A 12243-nucleotide genomic window follows, 5' to 3' on the forward strand; every position below is an offset into this window, starting at 1 on the left:
GTGCAGGCTGTCAGGGCAAAGATCCACTCGTCAGAGGGAGACAGGAACCGAGGTGATCGCTCTTTCTCCAACGCGGGAGCCGCGGTCCTGTGTTCAGAAGTCCCCAGTGGCCTCAGTGTGTCGGGGTGACTGCTGCAGGCACGGGGGAGCGGTGCCCACAGCGGCCCACGCAGGACAGAGAGGGGCTACTGGTTCACAACAGGCCTGGGCAGAACGCGACCTGTCTTGCCCTCTAGTTTTCTGCTTCCTGTTAGCAGGCGTGGACCTTCTGGAGTGTTTAGACCGGGAAGGATTACAAACACGAGGTTTCCTCCCTAAGCACCATCTGCTTGGGTGGAAAAGAGATACTCAGACTCTTGGAAAGAAACACGGGTCATGAGCGACGGCACTGACCCCTTACGCTTCAGGAGGGCGTAACCCCTCTGCTCACGCGCAGCGGCTCGCGGTCTCGTGTCCTCGGGAAGTTCCAGCCATCGGTTCTTTCACGTGCCAAGGAAAATACTCAGCCATTATTCCGGAAGAGCATCAAGAGACCTCCCGAGTTCACACACAGGTACGGGGGCCAGACAGCAGCGCGAGAACAATATGCAGGTTTACTGTCCCCGCGATGCGGCACCTGTCACCACACACGCCAGGCTGCGGCACACCCGAGTCCGTGGATGCTGAGCCAGCCCTAAGCAGAGCCGTGTTTTATTTCTAAGGCAATTTCTCCTTCAGGGGCAGTTAAATATTTTATAAATTTGTCTCATGAAGGATTAGGCAAACTCACCTTTCCCATAACAGACTTCCCACGCGCAGGACGATAAAATACCACCGATTTGGAAAGTGCGCATCCCTTGTTACCGCAACCAGTAAACCATTATACAGACGGAGGGGGGTCTCAGCGTATGGATTACGAAGCTCTGCGCCTATGTCCTTGTGCTATTTCAGATCCACTTTCCAAGTCGTGACTCACAGTAAGACAACCTCGGACTAAATTCCCAGCAAACCTGAAAGAGGGCGGAGAAGTCACTTATTCGCCTGGGAGACGCTTCGGCGGCATAAGCGAAGCTGGAAATGATAGTTCTTCCCTCTCCAGCAGCCCGGCTTCCAGGGACACGCCACAGGCGCACAGAGTATGGCAACAATTTGCAAAGCAAGCTAACAATAGGACCAAAACGCTGTGAATGTCTACAGGTCAGAGAGTTGATGAAACGCCACCGTCGATGAGCTAAGGCTACATCCGAGTGCTCCGGAAAGCTCAGGGGGACAGAAGCAGAGACATGTCTGATTTACGCGCACACGCTGCATCCGGCTGAACAGTGTACTGATGGTTTTGTTAAAAACACGTCATGGGGTCTGTCAGCTAAGTGTCCGACGTCAGCTCAGGTCATGATCTCACGGTTTGCGAATTCGAGCCCCCTCGTCGGGCTCTGTGCAGACAGCGCGGAGCCTGCATGGGATTTTCTCTCTTCCTCTCTCTGCCCCTCCCGCACTTGCGCCGTCTCTCTCAAAAACAAATAAACTTGGGGCGCCTGGGTGGCGCAGTCAGTTAAGCGTCTGACTTCAGCCAGGACACGATCTCGCGGTCCGGGAGTTCGAGCCCCGCGTCAGGCTCTGGGCTGATGGCCCGGAGCCTGGAGCCTGTTTCCGATTCTGTGTCTCCCTCTCTCTCTGCCCCTCCCCCGTTCATGCTCTCTCTCTGTCCCAAAAATAAATAAATGTTGAAAAAAAAAATTAAAAAGAAAAAATAAACTTAAAAACAACAACAATAACAACGTGTTATGCAGGTTCCCAAAAGGTAAAGTTCACGGTAAAACTCTCTCCAACTGCCAGACTCATCAACAGACACCGAACCCTCCGCCTTCCAGCTGCCTATCTCTGAATGAAGACCGAACACAGGCAAATAGTTTGGGAATTGAATCTACGTGCGTGATCTCATCTCTGTTCTTCCCTTGGAAAATCCTCGAGGCTCACGGAGCAGAAGGCATTCGTGCTTCACATCTTCCAAGGCAGAGCTGAAGTCCCTTGTCCCAAAACACATCCGGTCCACCGAGTCATTCTGTCCTGTTTCCTGAATGCTACTACGAAGCCCCTGTTGAGATTTTCTAGAGTCCCGTGAAATCGACCCGCATGGTAAGAGCACATGGTGCCTGTGAGCTGCTTGCACACCCCCCCCCCCCCCCCGGGTGGCTTGCACGTTAGAATGTGACGTCTGCCCCCCGCTGGCCTCTGTGATGTTTTCCCTGCTCTTTTCCCCGAAGTTCTTTCCATTTCTCCAGCAAAATGTATCCGAGATTTATCCGACGTCAAGGTTGCCGGCGGTGGGGGAGGTCAAGACCACTCAGAAATTTCTCCTGGCCACAAAAAAATCCGCTCCAAGACCCACAAAACCCCAAAAGCTCTAAAATACCGTCCACGGTTTATTCTGTCAAAACAGCAGCCTTGTTCTGCTCTTTGTCAGCACCTATACTAAAATTGGAACGATGCAGAGGAGATTAGCATGGTCCCTGCACAAGGATGAGGCGCAAGGTCGTGAAGCTTCCGTATTTTTGACTCTTAAATCTGGAGAACAAACGTGAGGATTACGGGAGGGGTTGCGGGAGCGGGGATGGGCTAAATGGGGGAAGGGCACTAAGGACCCTACTCCTGAAATCATTGTTGCACTAGATGCTAACTCATTTGGATGTAAGTTTTAAAAAATAAAAAATAAGATAAAATTAAGAAAACCAGCAGCCTTGTTTCTCCGAGGCTTACCGGGTTCACCCCCTACCGGCCCTCCAATCCCTGCACACCTTCTGTGGATGGTCAGCTTGGTTGGACGCGGGAAGGGCTCACAGACCTGCGTGTGTTCACACGGGAGAAAGGACGAATACCCATAAAGGTGTGACATTCCTTGCCACTTATGTGAAGGAAGGTTCTAGAAATCCCTAGAAGATACAACATTTTCAGGTCATTTCCTCTCACTTGCTGAATAGTGTTCACACTGTGCTTCATCTACAAAGCTGGGCTGCCCTTGTATATAATTATGTAGGAACAAACAGACCTTCAAAGCTGTCAGCCTCTCATTACCTAATAAACCACGCTCGACCGTGACCCTTCACCCCCGCCCGCCACAGCCGGGTGTAATAATTGGTAGGTACCTGCAGTGTGCTCTTTACTCCGCAAAGTGCTTAATTACCCCTTAGATTCCTCGGTGCGTGTCTCCAGATGCCTTGTGAGATGACTCAGACCTCAGACCTTATAATCAGCATCCTGCAGGCAGTGAGGACCCTGCATAGAAGCCGCGTGCACCACCGGTATTCAAGAGAATTCCAGACTTCCTCTCTGCAAATCATCCATTGAAAAGCGGAGTGGGCTTTCTCACATAGAAAACGTTGACTCCTTTAAAGTTGCAGAGACAGACACTGAGTGAGGGGCTCGTCCCAGCCACACACGCTGACGCCAGGCTCGTCCCCTGCGTCGGGTCCCTGGTCTGAGCCCTGACGTAAAGGACTCACTCACAGTTGTGAGCTTGGAAGATGCTGTGTCTGGGCCTGGAAAGCTTCCCGCAGCATCTCGGGGCAGAGAGGCTGTGCTCCTACGACTTTAACTATTACCAGAAGCTCAGCATTGGTCCCCGACATCTGGAGAACGGGGCAAAGAATAGAGAAAAATCTGTCCTTACACCTCCTGAGGAAGGAAAAACAAGGTGCTAAAAAGGGATGTCCTGGGGCGCCTGGGTGGCGCAGTCGGTTGAGCGTCCGACCTCAGCCAGGTCACGATCTCGCACTCCGTGAGTTCGAGCCCCGCGTCGGGCTCTGGGCTGATGGCTCAGAGCCTGGAGCCTGTTTCCGATTCTGTGTCTCCCTCTCTCTCTGCCCCTCCCCCGTTCATGCTCTGTCTCTCTCTGTCCCCCCCAAAAAATAAACGTTGAAATAAAAAGGGATGTCCTTTCTTGGCACAGACTGGGAGGAGGGTCACATCTCTAAAATTAGGATTCCCCATTTCTTGCTTTTGCTCAGCTACTCCTGGGTCCCCGCCCCCACCCCCACATCTACACGGCAACCCCCCCTGCGGCAGGCAGCCCTTGAGGTGGCCCTCAGCGAACACACCTCCGGACATCTGTCCCCTTGCGCCAGCCCTCTCCGTGAGTGCGAGCTGGACCTGGCGTCTTGCTTCAAACCCACAGGATATGGCAACAATGATCGCATGTCACTTCTGCAATGAGGTGACAAGAGACCGACTTCCGTCTCGCTAGCCATCTACGGCCTCCTCTGACAGAGCAAGCTGCTGTGCTGGGGACGCTCGGATGTCAAGGCACGGAGGGCGGGCTCCAGCTAACGGCGAGAAGGAACAGGGGCCTGTGGTCTAACGGCCCGCAGCCAAGTGAAGCGGGAAGCAGGTCCTTCCCCAGCGGGGTCTCTGGAGAGCCCCGACAGGGCCGACACCTACACTGCGCCCGTGGGGACCCTGAAGCTTGGGGTCCAGATTCCTGGCCCACAGAAGCTCCGAGAGAACAGGTGTGCCTCATTTTACGCCGCTCGGGTTCAGAAAAATGCGTTACGCGGCAAAGGAAGCGAATACGCCCACCTCTCATTATACGGTCCAAAGACCACCCGGCCCTGGAAATGTCCTGGCCTACCACCCCCCGCCTAGAAGTGGCGATCCTTCCTCTGTACTTTCGCGCAAGTGTGTCTGTCTCCGGCCACCCTGAACTTACCCTTGCCGCTCGACCGCTAAGTTTTCGGAGCCACTGGCCCTGGCTAGAGGATGAGCTACCCGAGGGCATCGATCACAACACCCCTCTCGCCCCAGCGAGCTGATGCGCACCGTAAGAGCTGATTCGACTTAGAGATAAAAAGACGTGCCTCTATTCTCGGAAAATTTAGGGCGGCGGGGGGGAGGGGGGCGGGCATAGGGCAAATAGAGTCACAAGAAATATAGTATATTCCTAGTTGGACGAACCCCCAAATTAACCTCAAATCTCCTTTGATATACAATAGTGGTTAATTTTGTCGTGAACAGAAATAACCTCATTTTTCTGATTATGAAAAAACCCACTATTTCTCACTAAAAAGAATTTAAAAATACAGAAAAGTGTATGAAGTAAAATAAAAATAATCTGTAAAGCCATCACTCATAGAGAGGTCACTTTTGACATTGTCTTTTATGTCCTGGAATTTTAGGCATACATAACACTTATTTTTAACCAATGTTTATTTATTTTTGAGAGAGACAGAGCATGAGCGGGGGAGGGGCAGAGAGAGAGGGAGACACAGAATCCGAAACAGGCTCCAGGCTCTGAGCTGTCAGCACAGAGCCCGACCCGGGGCTCGAACTCACGGACCGCGAGATCGTGATCTGAGCCGAAGTCGGACGCTCAACTGACTGAGACCCCAAGGCGCCCGCCCCTTTAATTACTTTACTGTTTGCATTTCATACGTGGACTTTTTTCCTTATCGATTAACGTTTGAATGTCTATTTTATTGTTGAATATTCCAATCCCGCATTAATGTATATTTAGGTTACTTCCAGTTTATGTTTAGTCGTCGCAAGAGTCGACGTATTATAAATAAAATGACAGAAAGAGAAGTTATAACTCGACAATCCTAAAAGCCACTGTTTTGGGAGGAAGTCCAGCCACATTTTAGAAACCCTTCCAGCAAATTCCCTAGCTCAACCCCGCAGGCACATACCTTGCATTACTTCCTGCTAGAAGACAGCGGAGCAGAGAGCCAGGGAACCCTGGCTTTGGAGGAGGACTGAGGAGGGAGCAAGGAGAGGCCAGATGCCAAGGTCATTTAAGAGCAGAGCAGTGTGAACTCTAAGACAGCCCTTAGACACACGGTCTGTGGGTTCGAGCCCCGCGTCGGGCTGTGTGCTGACAGCTCGGGGCCTGGAGCCCACTTCGGATTCTGCGTCTCCCTCTCTCTCTGCTCCCAAGCCCCCCCCCCCAACTCACACTCTGTCTCCCTCTCTCTCTCTCAAAAATAAATAAACATTAAAAAAAATCTGCATAATTGGATACAATGAGATCTGCTGCAAAGATACCAAACTTTCACACAGAACGCATGAGGCACCCACCCGTGGAGTTTCAAAAGGAACGTCCTGGTGGAGAACTGTTTGATTCCGGCAATGGAATCCACCAGCAAGAAAATATCCAAAGGCATTAGAAGTTACCATCTCCTTCCGGCCAGTGGTTCTCAGGAGACGTTTCCAAGCCTCCCACAACAGGTGTGTGGAGCCCAGACACGTCGATGTGTATGTTTGCAGGACGAGTTTTGCAAAAACACACACAGGTTTGGAAATGTGAACAGACTCACACAAATACAGTGGAGACTGTAGAAAAAATGAAGAGCTATTTTTTAAGCAGAGAGGAGGGGAAAGCACCCTAACGTTAGAAATAAAATTTACAAGAGTTAGCAGATATTTATAAAACGCATGATAAGCTTAGCATCTGCAGTGAGTCATTCACATTGAACTTGTCTAAACTCACGTCTTCAACGATTTGAACGTTTCCTCTTTTCCTTGATATTTGGCACGGTGCCGTTCCATATTTAAACAGTTCTAAATCTGTAAGTCACTTCAAGCTACAACGCGAAAACTTGAAGCAGATCAACTTACAAGCAGGAACTGTAAGAAATCCACTAGGTTTAAGGATCCCCAAATGAACTACTTGAACACAACTGTTAGGTCACAGGCATAACCCCAGTTATTTGTGAAAAACCCCGGGTTCTGCCATTTGGACCAGACCGGGAAGCCATCGGCTCCGCGTGCTGAGGTTTCCCGCGTACCTGGGTCAGGTGACTGAAACAGCACGGCTCAGACACCGCAGATTCCATAACGCACAGAGGGCGCTTGTGACAGAAACAACAGCCTCGGGTCAAGGGGCCCCACGGTCACGGGGGACGATCACACCCCAAGTTCAAGCTGGCGGCAGGTGACGGGGGCTTGAGGTTGGCAAAGGGAACCGCCGCTCGATTTCAACGCGACCTGAAGCCAACGTGCCGATGGCGCTGTGACACGGTGCACACGCGAGGGCTGTGTCCAAATGTTGCATGTTGAACGTCAGATCGTCTTTTGCACTTTCCTAAATTTAATTCTTTCCAACCGGAAACGGAAAACACGTAAATACAAGCGGCACTCGAGCGGAGAAGTTAGCCCCCAACTAGCACCACGGAATCCAACGAGGGCGATTAGAATCCTCGGCTTCCTAACAACGCGCTGGGGACTGGTGAACTGCTCACACACGCCCCGAGTGTGCCCACAAGGATCAGGCGAACCCAACCCGCCCTGACCGACCCTGGGGTCTGCGGGTGCTCGCGGGGGAGGGCGCTGGCCAGCAGCACCTGATGGGGAAGCGTTGCCCCCTTCACCCCCCTTCCCGGCGCTCTGGCCCCTTCCTGCCGCGGCACTTACACCGCCCCACACATACACGTTCTCGCCACTCACAGGGCTTATCTAACTGTGAGAAAACGTCAGCTCCGTGTGGAGGGGGCTTTGTCACGATCATGTCGACTGCTGCACAAGCCCCAGGGGATGTCACACCGAGGGGCCGGACACACACGCGGGCCCCAACACGATGAGATAGTTCCAGAATGAAGCAGGAGTCAGTCAGCCCGAAAGCACGGGAATGAGGCCACACCATCCGCCCAGAAGACAGCCAGAGCGCTTCCCAAGGGGTTTATGCGGAGCTAAAGAACCAGCATGAAAAAAACGCATGTTTTTCCCCAAAAGCAGTTATAAAAAGGGGACGAGAAAGAGCCATTCCCACTGCCACTGCTGTGTGTCTGCATGTTTCTCTAGCGACGCACTCCTGCGATGGGGCCGAGGGTTCACCCGGGAAGCCTCGCGGTTTGTGCTCTCCCTGCGAGGACACAGCCACGGCCACGAGGGAGGCGGCCCGTGCAAGCCAACTCCACGGGGTCTCAGGCGAGGAGGACTCCGTGGCCGAGGGGGGAGGCCGTGCTGCTGGACAGCTCCCTGGACAGACAACAGGCCCCGGGTGCCTGGCCGGCACAGCGAACACGCCTGCATCCCAGCGTATTCCGGACCCCGGCTGCTCGGCCACGTCACCCTTCTCCACGAGTGTGCAATGTACAATAGGGCAGACGTGCGACTCCGCCCATAGCTGAACATCCGGGGGGCGGGGGGGGGGGGCTGCGCTGCTATAACAACTCAGCTGCTTACTCTGCAGGGAGCTCGTTAGCCTCCCCTGCCCCCCGGGGAGCCCTGAATACACCGGGACACACACGGGAGTGCGCAGTTCTGCTCACCCGGCCGACGTGTGTGCCGCCCTCCGCACATGGATGCTGCGGGGGCTTCCCTTCCTTCTCCCCGCTACCGTTCCCAAGCGACAAGCCAGCCTACATCAGGCAGGACTTGGGCCCCCGGTCAGCGCACAGCCCCGCCTCCCTTCAGGGCCCAAGGAGAGGGGAAAAGGGGAGGTTTGGCGAGACATTCGAGTGTGAGTATTTTCCTTCTTGCCCCAGCGGCCGGTGCCACCAGATGCAGAAGGCGGCGTCGCCCCCACCCTCAGTGTCGGCACCGGGACACAAAGACCTCACGGTCACACATCCACATGCCTGTTCGTCCCGGGGGCACCCGGACTTCCACACAGTGCTCCCACGATCCTACGTCCAGGAAGCCGCTCTGCCCGCAAAACACTCACCAAACGCGGTCCACCAACCTGCACTCTCCCGGTCAAGTCTCTGAGGACGCCCCACCCTGCAGACGCGGTGACTTCCTGAGGCTGGCAGCAGGGACCCTCACCCTCCACCAGGGACGCCAGGGTCTCAGCGCACGGGCACCCCCTGGCCTGCCTCACCGCCGGCTGGTGGTGGGCCATGGTGGCCACCAATGTGGGCGCACGGAGGCTCGGCCACCGTAGCCAGAGCACAGCCACGGGCCTGGGAGAGGAGCGTGCCGACTGGGGGAGGGCCCTGGCGTAACTGGGATCCCGGGGGGCACTTTCCTTCTCCCAAAGCGCGGCCTCTATGGCGACAAGCCGGAGAATCAACAGTGCCGGGCCCTCCCCACTGTGGTCACGGGCAGAGGGCCCGAGGGCAGGCAGGCGCGTGCCAGGGGGACAACAGAACCCAGTGAGGAGAAGCAAAGCCCAGAGCGGCTCAGACGCAGCTATGTGCCCTCGGGGTGAGGCCGCAACACCCGGGAGGCAGCTCTTTATTCATTCTGCGCGTCCCCACTGGCCGTGCTCTGTCCCCAAGTTTCAGAAGGATAAGGAAGCTGTCACCAGATTCAGCCGGTGACAGGAACCTGTACGGCAGCTCCAGCTGGAGACGTGGAGGCGGCTGCTCCTAAACCTCCGGCCGGGCATGCCGGGAAGGGCACTGGTTCGCTGTCTTCCTCCTGAGTGCCCCTCCCCGGGTGTCAGCCAGGGCTGCGTAACAAATGCTGCAGACGAGACAGCTACCGACAGATGTCATTCTCCCGCGGTTCTGGCGGCCACGTCTCAGGTCCAGCGTCCGCGGGGCCGCTCCCTTCCAAGGCCTCCGCTTTGGCTTCTCCTGTGCCCCCCCGTGGTGTCTCTTGGTGCCTGTCTGTGTCCTAGTATCCTCTTCTTATAGGGACACCAGTTATAGAGGGTTAAGGCCCACCCTAAGGACATCATTTTCATCTAATCCCCTATTTAAAGTTTTTTTTAATGTTTATTTATTTTTGAGAGAGAGAGAGACAGAACACAAGGAGGGGAAAGGCAGAGAGAGAGGGAGACACAGAACCCGAAGCAGGCTCCAGGCTCCGAGCTGTCAGCACAGAGCCTGATGCGGGGCTCGAACTCACGGACCGCGAGATCATGACCTGGGCTGACGCCAGACGCTTAACCCACTGAGCCACCCAGGCGCCCCCCATCTAATCCCCATTTTAAAGGCCCTGTCTCCAGGGGCATCTGAGTGGCTCAGTCGATTAAGTGTCCGACTCTTGATTTCAGCTTCAGTCGTGATCTCACGGTTCCCGGGACTGAACCCCACATCAGGCTCTGTCCTGACAGTGCAGAGCCTGCTTGAGATTCTCTCTCTCCTTCTCTCTCTGCCCCTCCCCTGCTTGTAGGCACTCCCTTGCTCTCTTCAAAATAAATAAATAAACTTAAAAGAGTAAAAAATTGAGGAACCTGGGTGGCTCAGTCGGTTCAGCCTCCGACTTCGGCTCAGGTCACGATCTCACAGTTCGTGAGTTCGAGCCCCGCGTCGGGCTCTGTGCTGACAGCTCAGAGCCTGGATCCTGCTTCGGATTCTGTGTGTCTCTCTCTCTGCCTCTCCTCCCCCCTCAAAAATAAACAAACATTAAAAAAAAATTTTTTTTAAAGAGTAAAAAGTAAAAACCTGTCTCCAAATACAGTCACTCTCTGAGGTCCTGGGGGTTGGACTTGGACATGTGAATTTTGGGGACACGAGGACCGGATCCAAACGCTGGGTCCACCCAGCGTTCGTTCAGAGAGGAGGGGGGACAAGGGCAGCACCCCAGCAGGAACATGGGACACACGTCTGCAGCTCTGGGGGCGACACTGTGTCCACCGCAGCCCCACAGCCTGTAGCCCAGGCCCAGGCGACTTCAGACCAGCCAGAAACACTGCCGCGTGTCACTGTTTCAGTCGTGGATTTATCCCTCGTCTTCCGACAGCCCGTGGCTCAGGAAAGAGAAACTAATTTGAAGACAGCCGCCAGGTCAAAGGGCACGTTGAAGGCACCGCCGGGACTGCCCGGGAGGTGCAGAGCTCAACCTGGCACGGCGCATTCCCGCCAGCCCTGAGCCCCTCGAGCCACAGCTGGCGGTCTGCCTCGGCCTCTAGATTGTCCGTGCCGTGGCCGTTGACGCTCCCTCTTCCTGCCCTGCTGACTCTGGCCGTACAGCTTTCTGTAGATGGTCGTTCTGGCAAGGAGCCCGGCGATCTCCGAGCACACAGAGCTCCGAACGCGAGCGGGACGGCAGGAGGGGCGGCCCCAGGACACGAGGGTCCTCGGTCTGGGCGGGGGCTCTCCTCAGAGTTCGGGGACCTGCCGTTTGTGCGACCACACGCAAACTGGCCCTCCGAGCCCGAGCCCCGTTTAGGTCTGGGGTACCCACAGCCGGACGCTGCCTGATCCAGGGCCGTTCCGGGCACTCCACCGCAGTCCCACGAGGTCGGGGGCCATCGGGTTCACGCCTGCGCCCGCTGAGGACGCCCTACAACAGCTCCTGCTGACGCCCGTCCCCGGGACCCTGGGCGCGCTTACACTCAGCAAACCATCTCTCGAAGTGACATACCTGTGCACGAAGACGTGCCGGCGGGCGCACCCTGGGGCGAGCTCGCGCTGCCTCTGAGGTTAGGGTCCCACCTCGCCGGGATTCTTTGCTTCAAGCACAAGGGATCGCGCCAAGGGCGGAACGGCCCTGCCTCCGCGGGGCGACCTTGAAGACAGCCCGCCCCCCAAGCAAGAGGGAGCCCCGGTGCCTGACGCAGGGACCTCCGGAGTGTGGCCGATGGGAAAAGGCAGAGGCGGATGAAGCGTTGGGGGCTGCCGTGACCTGTGGACGTTCATCAGTGCGGGAACTGTCCTTAGAGACAGGCAGGGAACCGGACACACGGCTTTCCGTCCACGGGAGAGCGAGGCCCGGGTGGGCAGGGCAGGAGCCCTGACCTAACGCAGACGCAGGTCTCTAGAGGACAAGCTACGTGGACGGTGATGCCCCGTGAAGGAAGCCTCAGCAGTAAGGCCTCCGGTCCCACGAGCGAGCCCGGCTGGCCTTCAAGCTTTCCCGCTGTGTCACCCCCACGACCCCGGTACTGGCCCCGTCCCGAGCACAGAAAAGGCTAACGATGGCTTACATTCCCACATCATTTCTGCCAGAAAGTGCCGGGCCCCTTGCATGCATGACACCAGGGGGCAGGGACCTCTGCCCGAGAAGGTGACCGACAAAGCACCCGGCCGTGCAGCTGGTGCCTGCGGACTCCCAGCTGCTGCCCGACCTGCCGCGAGCCTCCTCCCGCTCTGCGCTCCCGACAGCTCTCGCCTCCCACCTGCTACCTGTGCAGGTAAAGGCAGCTGGGGCAGGTGGAAGGTTCGTGGAAGAAACAGGCGGGGGGAAGAGGTGCAGGTGTAGTCGAAAGCAGCACGGGGGGGGGGGGGCTGGGGCACAGCAGGGGGACCCGCCCGGCGCCATCAGAGGTGCTGGGGCACAGGGCATCCCCTCCCCGGCTCTCTTCCCCTGCGGATGCTGGTTCCACCTACCCCGGCTTTCCCAGGCTCCTGTGACATTTGTGCGCTGGGCACACAGCGCTCCAGC

At 56.1% G+C, this 12243-nt stretch overlaps 1 non-coding gene across 1 annotated transcript; it reads left to right on the forward strand.

The window, feature by feature from the left end:
- Nucleotides 1-2429: 2429 nt before the first annotated feature.
- Nucleotides 2430-2534, forward strand: LOC122490648. Its single transcript, XR_006299192.1, has one exon. It is a non-coding gene; the product is annotated as a U6 spliceosomal RNA (small nuclear RNA).
- Nucleotides 2535-12243: the final 9709 nt, after the last annotated feature.

The sequence above is a fragment of the Prionailurus bengalensis genome, chromosome B2, assembly GCF_016509475.1.
Source record: "Prionailurus bengalensis isolate Pbe53 chromosome B2, Fcat_Pben_1.1_paternal_pri, whole genome shotgun sequence".
NCBI lineage: Eukaryota > Metazoa > Chordata > Mammalia > Carnivora > Felidae > Prionailurus > Prionailurus bengalensis.